This window comes from Aedes aegypti, chromosome 3 (genome assembly GCF_002204515.2).
Source record: "Aedes aegypti strain LVP_AGWG chromosome 3, AaegL5.0 Primary Assembly, whole genome shotgun sequence".
NCBI classification, from domain to species: domain Eukaryota; kingdom Metazoa; phylum Arthropoda; class Insecta; order Diptera; family Culicidae; genus Aedes; species Aedes aegypti.
In genome coordinates this window covers 88147811-88168474 of record NC_035109.1, presented here as the reverse complement: position 1 = coordinate 88168474, position 20664 = coordinate 88147811, and the positions used below count along the sequence as shown (strand labels likewise).

Here is a 20664-nt window from a genome sequence, read left to right as displayed (position 1 = left end):
AGGCAATTTGGCGTTCTGCGACGAAGAAGGTGGACAAAGTGGCTGTACAAAATCTGATGGCAGGAGTCAAGCGGGAAGCCTAACTGAATTGTTTCCTAAAGTTTATGCTATTTGATCTTGAAAAATAAATATAATTTGGTTCTTGTTTCTTTGACACGCATACCATTTATTTGAAATGAGAAGTTGATGAAAAGTCTTAAAGGTCAAAACGAGCATAAGCACCCCTTTTACCACTTTAAATTGAATTGTAAAATATTAAGAACATCAAGATGAATACGAAAAATTAGCTATATTCTCCCTCTTATGCTCCTACTGTAAACTGGTATGACCCTCATGGTAAACCCTTTGAATGGTCCTGGAATACAAGTCTTGTCCGCCTTAAACCCTCTCAGACACCTCGAATCTCATTAAGGAATCTAAAAAAGGGATCATAATGAAAGGGGAGTCAAAATGCATTTGAAAGGGATTAAAATAGATTTAAATAGAATTTGAATTTTTAAACATGAAACACACTGAGAACAAATAGAAAAATGAAACATCAGCTAGTGCTCCACTCACACCTCTACTGGAGTCTGGTATGACATCCCTCTCAACCTAGAGACCCTTAAAATATCCCTGAAATACATTATTTGCAATACATTAAAGGGTTGGAATGGAAGGGGGGATGATAATATGTAACCTTTGCGTTCCTGACATATTTTCACAACCAAAATTTTCGTGATCTTTTTACTCTAAATTAATTTTCAGCCAATTTCAAAATTTTGACACAACACCACAAAACTATTAAAATTTCGTAATCTGTACTGGGAACCCCAGTCAGATAATCTATTCCGGATTTATTCGGATGTTCCGTGGGTCTGCCCGAAGGACATTTGAGACATTTCAATAATTATTTGCACGGATCAAATAAAACTACAATGTTTGTAACTGAACCGTAAACCATTAGTATATTCCAACTCTTTCAACTCAGTTGAAACCATTATGGCCAGTTCTGAATACTCTGGAACCGGTTCCTGAGGCATCAGTTGGGGATCAATATTTGATCAGCACAAACCATATCATGCGATGGATCATCTTCATGATTTTTCAACAGACGTATTGAGTAATTGTATGCAAACACTCCCGGAATACTCTAGATTCGTTCGTTCCGATTCCGGAGCCCTGCAAAAATGACATCAATCCGATGATTGCAAACAGTCCACGTTCGAAACCATGGGTAGGACAATCGTTGGCAAGTATTTTGTGCAATGCGATGCTAAGAAAAATTTTACTCATATGGAATCTTATGCTGGAAATTGAGTTACTCTATTTGAAAGTAAATTTTCTCAAAACTAAGTTTTCAAAGTGGATTTTTTTTAAAACTAAGTTTTTGCCACTAACACCCCTTTGCTTCTAACCCCCTCATTTTCATGCCAGTTGTAATCATAAGGTAAGAAAGCTTTCACCTTTGCAGGGCTGGTAGCGAGTATGTGCCTTTAAAATAGGAAGAATGTGTAGCTTGTTTTGAAATCTGTGCAAATCCATCAAAAAGTAACAATTCCTGTAATGTTTTTTAAGTGAAATAGCAAGGTACTATAGCTATCACGATACTACACAACCAATAGAGTTATTTTTAGTACTTCCTACCAGGTAAGTACTGTAAATATTATAAATTTCATCAACATGCTAACTTACCCCATGAGTGCATTTTGAACCACTTTGCCCTACCACTTCTACCTAGCTGGGAAACCCACCTCGTTCTATCTCCTCTACTATCTGCTGACGGACATATCGAGTCGTCACGTCGCAGCTATCGAACTTAGGCCAGCAGCGCCAACGCTTGCAGCTAGTCTCAGCTCAGTCAAGTCACAGCTCGGCGCTCGTTGTTTATCCCAGCGTCGCGTCGGTTGTTTGCGTTATTAATCGGTAATTACAAAGGACGTTCCATGTCAGCCTCAGACCGCCCTTTCAAGCGAACGCGAGTACCGCCACCACGCTGCTGTCCCTCACTAGGCTACGGGCTTTACAGTCCACAGTGCCGAGGTGGGTGCCTACATTTTGCATGAGATGGCGTGTGAAAAGTCAACAATCATCCTGCCCAGTCGGTTGTTGGGTTCACAATTCGCTCAGGTGTGGAGGGAAGCGGAAACGAGGGGCGTGTAAAACCGGGGCGTGGCTTCAATTACAGTAATTTTCGGTCCGACCTGGAAACGGTCAAATGGAAGAGCAACCAGAAAGCACTACTGACTGGACTTGTCCAAGCACCCGGTTATTGTCTCGTTGTCGTCGTCAGTTTCAAGGACGACTAAATCAGAGTTTGCTGCCTGGACGGTCGTGCACCATGGTTAGAGGTGGGAAGCTGGAACACGGTGCTTCTCAGACCGTTATCATTAGAAAAAAATCTGTTATCATCAGTCGATTTCTATGGATAAACTGAATATCTCGACAAAATAAAAAAAAAGATTTTCTGAATGCTGAGTTGCGTGATTGATAACTCACGCAAGAACAATTTCAATCATGAGTTATGAGAATTTGAGCTTCTCATCAAATTGATTGGTGAGCATAAATTTGATGAAATTTTTTTGTTCTGATAAAAACGTTCTGAGTAGCACCGTGTCTTCAATTTAAGAGAACAGGGAGTTGACGACGACTTGGAAAGGTGGCAGCTGTGAGATTTTCTTCCTTTTTTATTTGGAGCAGCAGATGAAACTTGGCTGTTTTGTTTGTGTCTGGTTCTTTGTTATTAATCCAGGTTGTGTTCCCGATTTTTTTCGCTACACTTTCCGTCACATTGTGCCTCTCGTCGTTCACTTTCGTTTGGTTCGTTAGTCGGTTTGCTCGTCCATCCTTCCTGCTGGAAGATTCTAATCTCTCTCTGCAAGCTGCAGCAAGCCTTTTCCTTGCCTACCATTCTCCTGGGAAGAAGTGATTTCAGGCGAGCTCAGCTGGAAAAAGGATAATTACAAAATATCCGTAAGCGATCCCCGCTCTTCCTTTCCCTGTGCCGCTTCACTCCTCGCTAGAAATAGCTTTTATGGTGGCTCCCTGAAGCGTGCACGATTTCGGGCGTTTCGCTCGAGTTGAACTGATTGGGAAACTGTAGTGTGCGGCGAAACAGGGGAATGGAACCAGAGGGCAAACAGCCGTTTTATCTAGGCAGCTGAAGAAGCAGGGGATTCCGGCAGGTTAATTTGAATGGATTTAGGATTAGAGGTCCGTTGAAGTTTCAATTTTGATACACCCAAATGGGGAGAGAGACGCCCGGCAGGAGGGTGCTAATCGTGCCTTAAAAGGGGATAATCCTCGTCACATTGTTTCCCAAAGCTGGGGAACAATGACTGAATACGGGTTGGATGGGCGGAGGTGATAATTGAGGGAAACTAGTTTGCTTTGTCGGGTTGTCTGTTAAGTGATTTGTACTGATTTTGAAACAAGATCGAAAATTCAAACGATTTTGACGATGGAACCGGTTTTCTGAGTACTTATGGTAGAAATAAGAAGGAGCTTAATGTAGGTTTGTAAATATTGTAAATATAAATATTCATTCCGTAGGAGAATTTTGCACAATATGATATTTTAGGTTTTTATTTTCATTGTTGAGAGTTCTTAAAGAGTAAGGATGTCATTGGCATTTCGATGGTTCTGAAACTAATAATGTTCCTCGGCCATTTCAAATTTCTTCTTCTATTGTTTTCCTTCGTTGTTTCTTATTATTCTATCTACACGTTTGAATTGGGAAAATCCTGCTTCTCAGCTTGGTATTCTTATGCCTACTTCCATGGATATTAACTAGAAGCTTTCTTTCCAATCAAACACTTATAATTCGTACATTGTGTGGTCTCTATGTCCAAGGTAGTCTAGAAAATTCCTGAACCAAAATGATTTTCGATCAAAGGCATTCATGCTTCCAACTATTCCACGGTGTCTTTTTCATGTAACTTTATAACAAAAAATTCGGCATGTCCCAAATTTGGACCGATGAAAGACAAGACCTTCCTCTTTCATTTGCTGCTAAAATGAAAATAATTCATCGGGGGGTCTAGTGCAATTTTTCTTTGTTTGAATTTTTGTTGTTTGTAATATCATTTTAAATGCACCGTAAATTAATAAATTTTGGTGAGGTGAACTGTTTAAACGGATTTAGATGTAAATGTTGCAAAAATCCAGTATTAATATTATGTAGATTATAAACTACTCAAGCAACACACATGTTATAATCGAGCATTATCAACTGAAATATGACCAGATCTGGTCATATATCAGTCGAAAATGCTGAATTATAACATGTGTGTTACTCGACAGCCTAAAAATTTACAGGCTAAGGCCGAAATTTAAATTTTTGAGTTGCCTCTCTTTTGCTTTTATCCATTGTTGAAATTTGCATTGCTTTTAAAACTAAGTATGTCAAACAACCTCTTTTCAATTTTTATTTGTAACTCAAGAGCAATATTCATCTTTCTGACTTGGTTTAGGAACAAGCGATCGTAAGACAAAAGGTCGAAAGGACAACAAGTCGAAAGACAAAAAGAAGACAAGACAAATGGTCGAAAATGCGTATAAAACGTATGTTGACTCTAATCTTGATGTTAACATTTCTTTAGAAACTAAACTTGATATTGACAATGCTCTTGAAACTTAAACAAATTCCATTGTTGAAGCCCGGAGCATTGCAATTCCAAAATGTGAAGTAAAATTTGAATCCGTGATTATAGACGATGATCTTGAACTCTTGATCCGTCTTAAAAACGTGAGGAGAAGGCAATTTCAACGCACTCGCGATCCTGCTATGAAAATTATATGGCAGGATTTGCAGAAAGAAATCAAGAAACGTTTTGCTCAATTAAGAAACAAAAAATTTTGAAAATAAAATTTCTCAATTGGATCCTGGCTCTAAGCCCTTTTGGAAATTATCTAAAATCTTTAAAAAACCTCAGAAGCCAATACCGACATTGACTCTCACGCCGAGGACCTGGGATCGAATCCCATCCCCGACATAGTCACTTGTGACGTAAAAATGTTATAGTGACGACTTCCTTCGGAAGGGAAGTAAAGCCGTTGGTCCCGATATGAACTAGCCCAGGGCTAAAAATCTCGTTAATAAAGTCAAATCAATCAATCAATACCGGCATTGAAAGAGGAAAACAAACTATTACTAACTAATTGCGAAAAAGCTCAAAAACTTGCTATGCAGTTTGTAAGTGCGCACAATTTTAATTTAGGACTTACTAGTCCAATTGAAAATGAAGTTACTCAGGAGTTCGAAAATATTCTCAATCAAGAGAACGTTTTCGAAAATGCCTGGAAGACTGATTTGGAAGAAGTGAGAACTATTATTAAAAAATTCAAAAACATGAAAGCTCCTGGCGATGATGGAATTTTCTACATCCTCATCAAGAAACTTCCAGAAAGTAGCTTATCATTTCTAGTTGATATATTTAACAAATGTTTTCAATTAGCATATTTTCCTGACAAATGGAAAAATGCTAAGGTTGTTCCAATTTTAAAACCAGACAAAAATCCTGCAGAAGCTTCTAGCTATCGTCCAATCAGTTTGCTTTCCTCCATCAGTAAACTTTTTGAAAAGGTTATTTTGAACAGAATGATGGCCCACATCAACGAAAATTCAATTTTTGCCAATGAACAGTTCGGATTCCGCCATGGACATTCGACCACTCATCAACTTTTACGTGTAACAAATTTGATCCGTTCCAACAAATCTGAAGGCTATTCTACTGGTCTTGCTCTTCTAGACATAGAAAAAGCATTCGACAGTGTTTAACATTAAGGTTTGATTGTAAAATTAAAAAACTTTAATTTTCCAACATACATTGTTAGAATAATTCAAAGTTATCTGTCAAATCGTACACTTCAGGTTAATTATCAGAACTCCAGATCTGAAAGACTTCCTGTAAGAGCTGGTGTTCCTCAAGGCAGCATTTTGGGACCAATATTATACAATATTTTTACATCTGACTTACCTGAGTTACCTCAGGGATGTCAAAAATCTTTGTTTGCGGATGACACAGGCCTCTCCGCCAAAGGTCGAAGCCTGCGTGTCATCTGTAGTCGATTGCAAAAAAGTTTGGATATTTTTTCTTCATACTTGCAAAAATGGAAGATTTCTCCTAATGCTTCCAAAACTCAACTAATAATATTCCCACATACACCAAAAGCTCTTTATTTGAAACCTTCAAGTAGACATGTTGTCACGATGAGAGGGATTCCAATAAATTGGTCAGATGAAGTTAAGTATCTAGGGCTCATGCTAGATAAGAATTTAACTTTCAAAAATCACATTGAGGGCATTCAAGCCAAATGTAATAAATATGTAAAATGTCTTTATCCCCTTATTAATAGAAAATCAAAACTTTGTCTTAAGAACAAGCTTTTGATATTCAAACAAATTTTCAGGCCAGCCATGTTGTATGCTGTACCAATATGGACTAGCTGTTGTAATACCAGGAAGAAAGCTCTGCAGAGAATTCAAAATAAAATTTTGAAAATGATTCTGAGGCTTCCTCCCGGGTATAGTACCAATGAGTTACATAGAATATCCAATGTTGAAACATTGGAACAAATGTCAAATAAAATAATAAATAATTTCAGGCAAAAATCGTTACAATCTTCTATTGCCACGATTAATGCGTTATATGTTTAGGTTAAGTTAGGTTAAGGAAAATCCTGCTTCTCAGCTTAGTATTCTTATGCCCACTTCCTTGGATATTTACTAGAAGCTTTCTTTCCAATCAAACCATTTATAATTCGTACATCGTGTGGTCTCTATGTCCAAGGTAGTCTAGAAAATTCCCGAACCAAAATGATTTTCGATCAATGGCATTCATGCTCCCAAGTACTCTATTTAAGTCAATTCAAACATTATGCTTTTATTGAGGAGATTTATGCACGAGTAACAGCTACATAATCTGTTGAACAAGATTTTCTGGCCGGGCATGACAATTGATCCATTCACTCATCCTCCGTGGAAGAACTTCAAAAAATACGAAAGTACGTATCATTCTTTCCAGAGGCTGGAAAGTTTCCTTTCCAGATGTTGATAAGCTTTCTTTCCTCCTGCTGATAAGTTCTCTTCACAGATGCTGGAAAGTTTTCCTGACAGATGCTTGAAAACTTATTTTGGCAATTTCTCATCGTAATAGGCTGTTTTTCATCACTCCAATCTGTCATGAAACGGCCTACTTTCCTGCACTGAAGTATGCAGTGCGGGAATAGTCATCACGCAACTCAAACCAGTGCTGTAATGATTCATTACGCAACGCGTTCTCATTACGCAACTGTTTTGAGCTGCGTAATAAATCATTACACAGCAATTTTTCGGAAATTGTAAAATAATGGTGAATGCATTTCGATATAATTACTGATACCCTCAAGTGGTTTTCTACGAAATTTCAAAGAATGTTGTGCGTAACTCGTTGCCGAATTCGATTTTTACAGCACTCGTCTTAATTAATCGGCAAGCCTCGTAGGATAAATTCACGACTTGTGCTGTAAAAATCATCATTCTGCAACTTGTTCCGTAAACTACTATTTTCAGATGCTGGTAAACCTTTTTTCCAGAGGTTGTAAAACTGCCTTTCATAGAAAGCTGGAAAGCTCTCTCAATAGAGCTGGATGACTCCTTTCCAGAAGTTAGTAAGCTTTCTTTCCTGCAACTGGAAACGATTCTTTCTGAATGCTGAAATGCTTCCGTGTCAGGAGCAGGAAAGCTTCTTTTTTAGAAGCTATAAATATTTGACCGTACAATTCATAGTTGCTATTCCGTGATTGACCAGAGCAATCGAAGTTGCACAGAGATTTAATGAATGGGGCTTGGGATTAGCTTACCATTCTTCAATTCACAAAACAGGAGCTAAAAATTTAAAAGTCAATAAGGGAGCAGGCCACGTCCTTACGGTCATCGGGAAAGGGAAGGAATGTTAGTGTGACTACCGTTGTTACTAGAGACCGAGATCACCTGTGTATCTCCACGGTTGTCATGGAAAGGATATTGGGTTAGTGAGATAAGGTAGAGATCTGGGGCTCAACAATGTTTGGTGATGCGATCCATGATATAATCACGCCTAACCAGATTCGCGATATTATTCGATAATCGCATTGTACGCCGAATAAGTGCTCATCACTCGCCCCCGCCAGAGCAAGCGACGCGTTCAATAGATCAAACACTACTAACGCGGATGACGCGCGACATATTTGATCCTGCCCTCGTTGCCTGCCCCCGCAGGAGCAAGCATCAAGATCGAAGGATCAAACACTACTCCTATAAATCTTTTTTACATGAACTCAAAAATTAGAGTTTCTTTTCCAGAAGCTGGAGAGCGTATTTTCCAAGAGCTGGAATGCGTTCTTTCCAGAATCTGGAAAGTGTATTTTTCAATTTTCTTGAAACCTTGATGAATTTTCAAAACAATTTCCACGCTATCTTTCAATATCCAGGCATGCTTGGTGCATCAATCAATCTTCTTGGAATTATCTACCGCCTTGTCCTCCGGCCCAATTGTAGATAAAGGTAGATAACCCACATTCAAAACAACAAATACCGCATAGATCCGCTTCGCGAAATGGGTTTCCCTGGCCATCGTAGCCCATTGCAACGATTGGACGATTGTGTTTTTGTTTGCACGAGACGGCCTATCACTTTTCTACGGAATAATGCCGAAAAAAAAATAAGCAATGCTGTGCGTGATTGTGGGCAGCTGATAAGATAAGATTTACGCTTTGACAATGCCCGACTGGCGTCATGGCGATTTTATAGATTGCGAACTTTGATCGACTGAAAGTTCGCAAATTTTGCCTAGCAAGGCATAGCGTGTCTAAGAATTCTCTTCACATGATTTTGATCCAAATCGTAATAGGAAACATCAATCTCCGGTCGCACAGCTCGTTCCACGTATTCCAATTCCGAGAAGCCCCTCGACAAAACCAATTAGGCTGTCGCATAAAATCTAATTATTAATTAATTTCTGTTTGAATAAATTAGCAAGCATTTACCCTTGTGGAGAATTTTTCCTTTTACCTTTGGTGGCAGCCTTCTTCGTAAGCGTCGCTCTTATCGGACACGGGTGGTGATGAGAGTTGAAGTGGCGCGATGGAAACACCTCCGGGTCATAAATATCGCTCGGATATTGGCACTTGGACGATAGGATTGGGGGTTTGAGAAGCGGTCCCGGGTTCGATTGTAACTTCAGACGAAAAAGGCGGGTCCTCCTCCTTCCAATTGTGGTTGAAGAAAAACAGAAGAGCAGGTGTTTTGGTGGTTGGTTTTGGTACGCATCCAGCTGCTCCTTCTGACCGTTCTAAGGTCGAGAGCACTAGTCGACAAAATTGGAAATTTTGTCACGATTTACAACGATTTGTAATAGGTTTACTAATTTTCGAGCCTTCCGATTCCAAATCTTTATTTAGGATTTAGCAAATTCTTGTTTTATAGAACCAATGTCGGTCGCAATATTCACGATCTTCACAAATTTCGTAGCTTGCATACTGCCCATAAAGGCATAACTGTCCCATATGGAATTAGTAGGCATTGAGGAAATAGCGCTCAAAGTTTGAAGTTTGCATTCTTATACAAATGTCACTGCATCACAGTGATAAGTAAATTCCAATATTGACTACGGAATATATTCATTATTTGTTCAATCCCGTCAAATAAAATCATTCACAAGTTCTTCCAAGGAACTCACGAGGAATATTAATTGTGGTGCTTTCATGAACTTTTTAGCTATTCAAACATGTGCTTTTGAAAGATTTCTCTGAGAATCTACGATTCTTGATGAATCATTTCCGTACTTTTCAGCGCTTTACAAATTTTCACACAGAGTTCATCCACCTACGGCAAATCATTCCGGAATTAGTAGTTATTATTTGCAGTTTCTAAGACTTTCTGATCTAACCACCCTTTTTTTCGTAGGATCTCAAAAAAATTGCTAAAAAAATCTCTTGAAGAACTTCACCAGAGAATTTAGAGAATTCAGAAATTCCTTTAAACATTTCTCCAGAAAGGTGCACAGAGCAGTACACAAAATTCCAATTGTTAGTTTGATTTATCATTCAGTTGTTCCTTATTGATTTGCTTAGGATTTTCTTAAATTAATGGTAATTCCGTGAAGAAATAGTACAAACAATCTAGTAGTCTCACTGAAATTGTCTTCCACATTACCAAGCAAGGATTGTTTCCACAAATTCTTCAAAAATTTCACCGAAAAGTTTTTCAAACTTTGCTGTTGAGGTTTTCCCTGATGTTTCTCTTCAGTGACAAAAGTGGCAAAACAACGAAAGATAAGTGATCATTAATATTTTCATCTAGCGGTGAATGATTTGAGGATAATTAAAACCTCTCATGAATAAAAAAACAAGAGGTTCCTTAATTATTTTTATTATAAAAAATATTTTTTGATTCCCCAGAGCTCTGCTAAAATTTGAATTCCTCAGCCTCTAGGAATTCCGCCCGTGAATTCAAAAAAAAAAAAATCAATCCCAGAATAGAGATTCTGTAAACAATTGATGTGTACAACTATTTCTAAAGAAAAATTTTGAAGAAAATCCTTACAAAATTCTTTATAAATATCTTGATACATCCCTTCGCCCTTGCCAATTATTTTGATTGATGTTCTTCCACAGTTTTCTTTACCGCCATGCTAATTTCAGAAGCAAAAGTAATCCAAGGGGTTTTCAACAAATTTTCTCTGAAGATTCGAAGGCAAGAGACATTTCAAAATTACTTGTGACAACATCAATGAATTTTGGGAGGAATGGCGGAGGTTATGGTTTGAACTTGAAAGTGTTAACAAATCACACAATAATATTTGACTAATTTCCAAGAGATTTCTGAAATATCTTAAGAATTTCAAATATAAGTTTTCTTGGAAAATTGTAGTTTAGAGTTTAGCAAATTGCTTTAAAAAATGAAGCAAAATCTCATAAAGAATTTATTGCTGGAGCTTGAGCATGATTGGCCACCCGTGGTTGCTACTCCAGTATCGCCAGATCTGCTGCACGTAAGTAACAAGAAACCAACCAGATGACTGCTTGAGACTAACAGACACCCTCAGTGTATAAGTGCTGAAGATCTTCTATTTTTAGGCGATAATGGCGCCTTCCACGTCAGAATGCAGACCAATGAGGAGAAGGGGAAGGAGTTGATGATGCATTCAAATGGCTCCCACGGTAGACCGTATATACCACTGTGTCTACGTCAGTTTATGCGGGAAGTTTGAAGGAGTGGGATAAATTTTATGGCAAAGAGGCTTGCTGGATTGGTTAGCAGACTGCCTATATATCAGGCATAAGGAAAAATGGAAGCGTAGGGAAACGGTTTATTTCTGTCCGTCTCTGGTTCTAGCAAATACTAAGACCTGTAATAGATCAACTGTGATATATTGAGAATGGTAGATAGAAGCAAGTGAAAGACACAACTACAAAGTATGAGGAAAGGGACGGGCCTGGGGTTGAACCCATGACCTTCTGCTTATGAAGCAGAAGCGGTAGCCATTATACAATCAACCCCGTTATAAAAAATTGATTGCTGGAATATCAGAACAATGGTCGATTTAGTTGAGCTTTTCCACACCAGATTAAATTTCTGGCATCCAAATGCCCGCTTATTATTTTCTGAGAAATTCCTTTAATATTTTTTGCTCATTTGCAATTAATTTTGTCAACCATTACATGAATTTCAGATAATTTATGGATTTCTTTAGTGAATTCTTATAAAGAAAAACCTTATCATCAGATATCTCAAGCATTTTTTTATTTATCATCATCCAAAAGGAGAAGCCACTTACGATATCAAGGGTTAAGTAGATGAAAAACCCGAATTTAGTACTATACTAATCGAAATACGTGTATCTGTCAAGGGATACAAACTCTAGTGGAATTAAATGGTATAGTACGAAATTCGGGTTTTTCATCTACTTATAGGTATTCTACTAAACAGCTCGAAGATTTATTATTATCAAGGGTAGTTAATTACACTTTCAAACAAACACAAGCGATTGAAAAGCTAGGTGCAGAGAAATACGGGTCAAACTCTAATTACTTCTTTTCAATTAAAATAAACTTTTCCTCAGAATATGAATGTATCAGAGCAGAAATAATTTTTAAGATCATGTAACAAAATATGCTTGAAGACAAGGACACTTCTCGTGGCTAAAGCAGATTTTTCTATAAATGATAGGATCAGGATTAACTTATTAAACCATTCACAATTCCTTTCTATATATTTATAACAAGACGTTCTTCCCTTTTCGTTTGCTATTGTCTGCTAAAACTGTGACGCATTTTTTCTTAACTTATCGCCAATTATCGCGATGCAAACGATCAGAGTTGAAAATGCTTGGCTACGTACACTGATCCATAGTATGTCATAACAGTGATATAAGCAACAGAATGTATTTCATTTTCTACGAAATTCTGAGTAAATATTACATTAAAATTGGTTTCCTTGCCAAAATTTCAATTTGAAACCAGGCGAGTATTGCTTTGAATAGATTTTTTCTATTACGTTTTTTTAAATGGGTCCTAAATTTATTGATAAAATTTATTTCCATTAAATAACACGATAGAGCGTGTTTTTGCTACTATTTTGGCAGTTTTCTCGTCATATAACTATTATTTCATATTTCCACTAGTTTTAAACATGGACCCAAATTTGAAAGATTTGATTATGTATGACGTTCGACAAAAATGCCACGAGGGTTTAACGTTTTAACACTGGGGTTGTTCCTATCTGACATTTTGGAAGGGACACGGAAAACAAAATGTGCCCAAAATTTCAGTTGAATACAAAGATTAAAAACATCTTGGAAAAAAATGAATGAATGAATGGACATGAACCAACGAATAACATTTGAAAATTGAGTTGAAATGTGTTTTTGGGCCAAATTTAAGTGTTTGGTACTTAAATTGGCCAGGGCTTTATGACCCTATTTCAGTGGGTTGGAATTAAAACAAATGGATCCTTAGCTGTGGGGTAATGGTATGATACAGGTATGGGTTGTATTATCTGTACAACACATGATATGGTTTCGAAGAGCAAAAATATAAAATTGTATTACGACCATTTTTATTATTTATAGCCAAAAGGAAGTTTATGATACAAAACACAACCTCTATGATTGATAAGCAGATTTAATCAATAGAATCCTAAAGTCCTGTCCTAATTTTAGTACCAAACGCTTAAGTTGAGGCTAGAAACATATGTTAACTTAATTTCTAAATGCTTTTTGTTGGTTTACGGCCAAACAACTTTTATTTCTATTTTTGAGAATTTGTCACGCTTTTTGGTTTAAACTCAAATTTAAAGTGCATTTCGTTTTCGTGTCCCTTCCGACATGTCAGACAGGAACAACTCCAGTGTTAAAACGTTTAGCCCCTGTTGCGTTTTTCGTCGACTAAATTAACGGCAAGCATGATCAAAAGTGTGATGGTTTAAATTTAGATCCATTTTTGAAATTAAAGTTTAAACATTATATTTTCGTCATTTGATAACAACAAGGTTTTACCAACAACTTTAGAACTCCATTATTGATAGAACAAGAAAATGCAATTGTTCCAGAAAAATACTAATTTCTCTCAAAAGCTTGCTATAAAACGAAGAGGGGTGATTTGGTTTTGAAATTGCTTGCCTACAACTTTTATGGTTAAATCTAAGTAGGCTGAGATAAGATTGTTGATTGATCTGTCAAAAATTTTCACTACGTTTGTTTTGCAGCAAGTTTTGGCAAGAACAATTATTCGTTAGAGTTATTAATCGGATTTATTCATTAACTTTTTCTTATTTCTCTTAGGATCAGGAGATGAATACGATAATACGGAAATGATATGAATGGAAAAATGACATCGTTTAATGAACATGCTTATTTTTATGCTACATTCCTACCAAATCACTCCGGCCCCACATTGGGTGAAGTGGTGAATCCTGAGATTTTTCTGGTTTACTATTTTTTTTACATATTCCAATAGCTGCTTACTGGAAAAGCTAACAATTGACACAACTTTGGAAGTGTTGCATTTGTTTAGAATTTCGATCCGATTGGTTTGAATTATGCCTGATGCGAACTTGTTCATACCAAGATGAAAATTCATTGATAAGGCACATTTTGGGTAAAATAACAAAACAGGAATAAGTACAGATATGTTTCGTCTCACGAAAGAACTTCGAAATAAAGACGTCATTGCGCACAATCATGAATCCAATGGTCTCTGTACTAGTCAGTGGAACTATCTATTAAAAATGGGTTTCCAACACTTTTTATAAATCATTTAAAGGGTGCTCGCAGTAGAAGCCCACGTATTTTAAGTTGTCTGTTCCTTGGAGAAATCAGATTACAGCTTAGTTGTAAGCCACGAATATAACTTCTTCGAAATCCGTTAGTATCACAGCCATAAGCACTTTTTTTTGGTAAACCATTGTCTATCAACCTAAAATACTTGAGCGATTAGAATAAATTGTGGGATTTCGAATAATATCGATTTTCGTTTCCAAAAACTCCAGAATGCATCAGACTTGACTTCTGTATGTCAACATAACTATTATTTTCCTCACCGCCAAGCTTGCTTTGGTCTAGCTATAAGAATTATAGCGTACGCAAGAAATGTCAGAAGGGGGTAATTCAAAATTTATGGCATGCTAGCGTAAAAAGCTGAATTACGAAAATTTTGATAACAGTTCCAAAATCAGCGTGTCGAAATTTATTGAGGCCATTGTAAATGATCAAAGTGCTTGAAATATTGTTGCCTAGTGTAGATATTCTAAAATAAAAACTGCCTCCGATCACTATCGTTATGCTTTTCGGTTGTTCGATTCGGTTGCGTCGCCGATGCCCCGCAAGTCATATCCTGAATCTGAACCTCTGACATGGAAGGTGGATTGAAGGTTTAAATTGAATTTTATCGGATCGGATTCCGCCAGGATTCAGTTGCCTCCCCGGCTGTCTGTCAGAGCTGGTTGAAGACAGCTCTCAGCTGTATTACCGCATGAATCCTATAGGACTGTCATGTCAGATTACCATCACGGGGAGATGATAGTCGTCGCTTGGTTGGAGATTGAAACGCATCTCTCGATGGTGCTGGTATTGTGGCAACGCATATTTATCGTGTGTTGTGAGAGTAGCTTTTCGCAGGAAGCTCCGATGCGGAGTTGAAGCGATACGGCAGGGTGACAGCTTCCGTGAGTAAGACACAATATAATGTCAATAATGCGGCTGTATTTGATTGGTTCTGAGAAGTGACGCTGCTCGATTACAGTTGCAACAGTGGCAAGTGGGGATTTGTAGGATGATGGATGAAAAAGACCGGAGGTTGGTAGAGCAAATAGAAATATTAGTAGTAGAACGCTAATGGCGCTGTTCTCACAAAACTGAATTAGTTTATTATCACCTTTAACTGTATCTTTTCATAGTTTGTTCGATGCCATGTTGTAGTGGATGATTTAAAAATTTATTTGACGTTTTGAGGACCGGTACTCAAGCTGTCAGCGCGTGGCAAACTAGATGTTGGTAACACGAACAGTAGCGACATTAGCATTCTTAGGTTAATGCTTCTACTGTAGAACATGAAGCTATTTCCAAGAGGAATTCAACGGTAAATGTTTGCAAGCGTTGCAAAAATTGCGTGGATTGTTATGAGACATCCCGCCTTGATGAATTTTAAGGTGAAGATGAATCGAAGCCAAACTTTAAATTTTCAAGAGCACCAATCTGGAGAATCAAACATCCGTTTAAGCTGAAAACTTAATTGAATAGTCACTAGCTAGTGATGACCAATCGATTAAGTTTTCAGCTCAAATGGTTGCTCAAAATTGTGCTCTTAAAAATTTTAAGCTTGGCTCCGATTCATCTTCACCTTAGAAGGATGTTTTTTGCGTAGTTGCAGTAAATTTATTATAGATTTGTATCTGGTTCTAATTGGTCTACCGTTTTGAATCATATTACGGACAGCTTCAAATTCCGGACACTCTACTTTGTATGGGAATAAACTTTTTCCATGAAAATCTATACAAACTTATAATGTCCAATTGCCTTAGACGTCTCTTTAATGGTTTGATGACTTCAACTGATGACTTCAATTTGATGATTATTTAATATTATTCAAGTTGCGAAAGCGTATTGTTCACCCACCATTTGAAAGATAAGAGTTTCTGACAATCGATAAAGCTGAGAAATCATACAGTATGATTTATTTAATATGCTCTAAGCTGAGTTATATTTTCTAAGGCCTTAAGTGTCCGTAATATGAATCAAAACGGTAGTTCACCTAGTAGAGTTTTATGGTGTGGATCTCATAACGCCTTCTGAACTCTGAATTCTGGAAACTAAATAGGCTTACGAGCTTTTGGAAGACCAGCTTTATGGGAGATTGTTAAGTCAATTTTATGAATTATTCAAAGAACTCTTTCAATCAATATAGAAGATTTGCTGTCTTATGGAAAGAAAAACATTTTTTTAAAAGAGAATTTGTCAGCTTCAGGGAAATAAGCTTTCCAATATTTTCCCAGGGTATATTATCTTCGTATCTGTCACACTAAATACAAATGTAAAAATGGCCAGTCGGCAAAGAAAGCTCTTAGTTACTTAGTGTTCTTCTAACTGAGAAGCCGACTCTGTCTGCTTTTATCGTCGGCATCACAGATAACCCATAAGCCATTTATTAAACTCCAGGTGAGATAATCGAACTATTTTTGTTGTCATATTTGTTGGACTTCTGAAGACAGCTTTAACGGATTGCCGTTGAGATTCTTGACAGATTCTAAGGAATGCTGTGAACACTCTCAAGAACATGCTTGGATAATTGTTGACAAATTTCTTGCGGGGTCCTAGTTGTTCCAAAGGCTTGTTGTAAGGAATACATAAGAAAGCTCACCACAAAAACCCAAACAATCATGCGAAAAATCAACCCAAGAACGAATGGAGAATTTGCATAAGATCTTGGAAAAAATACGCCAAGGATCTAAAAAACTGAGCAAAAGCCTCGGCAGTAATCGATTACGAATTTTTTTTTTCAGGAGTCTCTCAAAGTACCGCTATGGAAGAAAGTTGTGTCGACTAGTCGAGACAGCCGTAGCGGTAAGCGCACAGTTACACGAAGCTTGTGATTAATAAAAAGATGTACCATGACCCCACAGTTATGGATCAAATAGTGTGGTGTCCAAGCTATAAAATTCAATAAAACGACATGGAAAACGTAAAATTGTAATTTAAAAGCACGAATTGAATCGTTTCAAATTGGAACTTCGGTTGGTAAACTGTTTTGAGTGTAATATTAACATAGGATTGCATAAACATTTAAAATTGTATCGGTTTCTGAAAACCATATTATGGATCAATTTTCATATTATGGATCAAATTGTGACATATTACGGATCAGTGCGCAAAATCAAGAGAATTTCAACTCAATGCATCTGTATCGCATGATTTGACGAAAGTTAACAATGCGTCACATATTACTGCAAAAAAGCAGTCTAAGAGCTGGAAACAAGGGTAAAATGCCCTTTTTTCGTGATACTGCATTGTAGTAACTGAGACATGAACTGTTTTCGCTCCACACCAAGTTTTCCACCCATTTTTGTCTGCTAAAAAATGAAATTTACAAACCTTGATGTTTTATTAGTTTTATCCTTAGTGCTATTGTCTGAAAATGTCGAATCCAATGCTTAAAATAGCAGAAATCTACATTATTTGGAAGTGATCCATAACCGTGGTAAACCATCATTTCCTGGTCCATATTATGGATCACTAGTTAGAAGTGCTAATATTCGGTATATAGAATCAACAATCAAGAAAAATGTTTTCCAAAGATGAACTCATACTAAATCGAAGCGAACGAGCATGTTCTATGCTATAACATTTGAATTTTACCACCTCTGGGAGCTTATGAATGCTGACGGCACTCCTTATAGAAAACGACCATATAATGATAGCTGTGTGGTACCAACTAAACATTTGTCAAATACACCGTTATTTAGCGGTTGAATGTTGTGCTTAATACTACAAATGGTAGAAGACAAATAGTATAACATGGGAAAAATATGTTTTACTTCAACGTTTATGTTTTGAGCGAGTTAACCGATGTTGAACGCAAAAGTGATCCGTCACTATGGGTGATCCGTAACTGTATGGGCATGGTAAAATGAACAATTAGGCTTTATTCAAGTTGGGAAGAAAAAAATTAGATTATATGATGCAATGAGGCCAATTTTGTTTGTATTTTGAATCGATTTTCAATAAGCTCAAAGCCCAGTTCAGCTTGTTTCCCGTTTGGTAGCTGAAAAGTATTTTGTTTAGATAACTTGTTTGCATTTCCGACGCACCGCTCAAAAGACATCTCCTAATTAGTCAGTTTTCGTCGAATTTGCGTCACTTTCGTGGGCCCATCAAACGACCAACTTACACCGCTTCATAAATATTTATTTAGGCTTCCTTAAAACAGAACCCCTTTAGCACCTACGCAAGATCCGTTCTTCTAGCTTCGATGAATACCGAAAACTTAATTTAAATTCGCCCCAATCACAATGGGTTCGTTTTATACATCTCAATATTTGCTTACTATATTCCTTGAACTATTATGGCGTCAATTTCAATATCACTCAGTAAGCATGTCGGGCATCAAGTCAACCCTTCCTATATTCAACCCTATATTCATCGATTCACATAAGACAAATCGAATGTGATATCCATCATAGATTCTTGTTCACGCGACATCGAAGTCATAAATCTATCGTATGAGCCGGCACTACTGGTTGTTCTCCCGTACGAGAGCATACGATGATGACTTCAATCGATGACGCTTCGGAGGTCCTCAGAACGACTATTTTTCAATAGTTTTTTTTTTATTTATACAACAAGTTGCAAAATGAACATTTTTTCAGCTTGATAATAATCGAGTTTTGCAACTAGTTACATTAATATTTTTTTTGCAATTTCTCATCGTAATAGGCTGTTTTTCATCACGCAAATCTGTCATGAAACGACCTACTTTCCTGCACTGAAATATGCAGTGCGGGGATTGGCATTACGCAACTGAAACCAGTGCTGTAATGATTCATTGCGCAACGCTTTATCGTTACGCAACTGTTTTGAGTTGCGTATTGAATCATTGCACAACAATTTTCCACAAAATGTAAAATAATGATGAATGCATTCCGTTATAATTTCTGATACCCCCAAGTGCTCTTCTATGAAATTGCAAAAAATGTTGTAAGTAATTCGTTGCAAAACTCGACTTTTACAGCACTCGTCGTAATTATCCTAATTTACGTAATTTACGTCTCGTGCTGTAAAAATCACCATTCTGCAACTTGTTCCGTAAACTACTATTTGCAAATACTTAAATTTTCGTTTTTGTTGGATTATTTCTAGGAGCATTGGCCATATTTTCACTCACATGAGTCTAATGGTTTTGTGCTTCTGTGCCTCTGGAGGTATGCAAATTTCAAGTCACAGATAATTTCTAGAATCTGCTATAGTGTGGCTACTATATCAAGGAGTTTTAAGAAAAACACATCAGTGTAAACCTTCTGATAATAGATTAAATTAAAAAAATATGCCAACTGCATTTGATTGATCCTACAAATAACCATTTTCAGGTCCCCAGGATGCCTCAAATCTATGATAAAGTGCACAATTTGTATCCTAACATCTGTGTCAAGCGTATGGGAACGCATTTTAGTGAACTATTATGTTCGATCTATACTTTAAAAGATATGAAACGGTTTAACACCTAATAAATCTCGAGTTCCTCCGGTCATTTCTAGAAACTAGATATGTGGGCCAGTATACTGACAAAACATTATTTGAATCCGTTAAGTATTCGCAGAGTGGTAAGGGTTTAAGTATTTTTGCTTTCACTCAGGACTATACGGGTTAACTAAAGCACTACTTTTCACCACCGTTATGAAACAGTGCTGCAAAGTAGCATTTTTCGATACTATTTTTGTTGGAGGTTAAAGTAGGAAAGTAGGAAGTTGTTCATTCTCAACCAGACTAGTATGCAACGGGATTGCAAAAAAACATTTCGAATCCATAATTCAAAGTTGCTTTTCATTGACACGAAAGATCATCATAGATCATCATTCGGCATTCGTTTGATTGCGAACATTACCCGAGCAAAGTTGAATAGCAAAATGATAACAAATCTTGTTACCTGATTATCACCATTTGATAACTGATTTTGTTATCACCTTGGCTGAATTAACAGCCAACATAACAAAAATGAGAACCTAAATTTGTTTGTCGAATAACAAAGTAATAGTAAATTATTTTAACACTCAGTTCAAGTTGATAACTGAATTTACAACATCATAGGAATAATTTCGAGAGATGAGTGTTTTGGATTAAACTTACGCTTCAAATAATGTTACAAAATTTTGTATGACAAAAAGTCAACTTTGTTTAACAACACACGTTTTATAAAAATGTTATAGGAAAGATGTGTGACAAGTTATCACTGATAACATATTTTGTTATCAATCTGTTATCAAAAATGTCTGTGATGGATGCAAACAAATTTTGTTATCATTGATAACATAATATCAAAATGATAACAGCGATAATAAAAGTTGTTATCACTTTGATATCATCCAGCTATCCGACTTTGCTCGGGTAGCTCACGCAGGCGACACGAATATAGATTCGATGCGCAGCAGACAAAAGAAAATGCGTAAATCACGAAGTC

At 36.9% G+C, this 20664-nt stretch overlaps 1 protein-coding gene across 1 annotated transcript in view; it reads right to left on the bottom strand.

The window, feature by feature from the left end:
• LOC5566168 (titin) overlaps positions 1-20664 on the bottom strand; it is a 676879-nt gene that overhangs the window by 333716 nt on the left and 322499 nt on the right. The gene's annotated exons all lie outside the window — the stretch shown is intronic.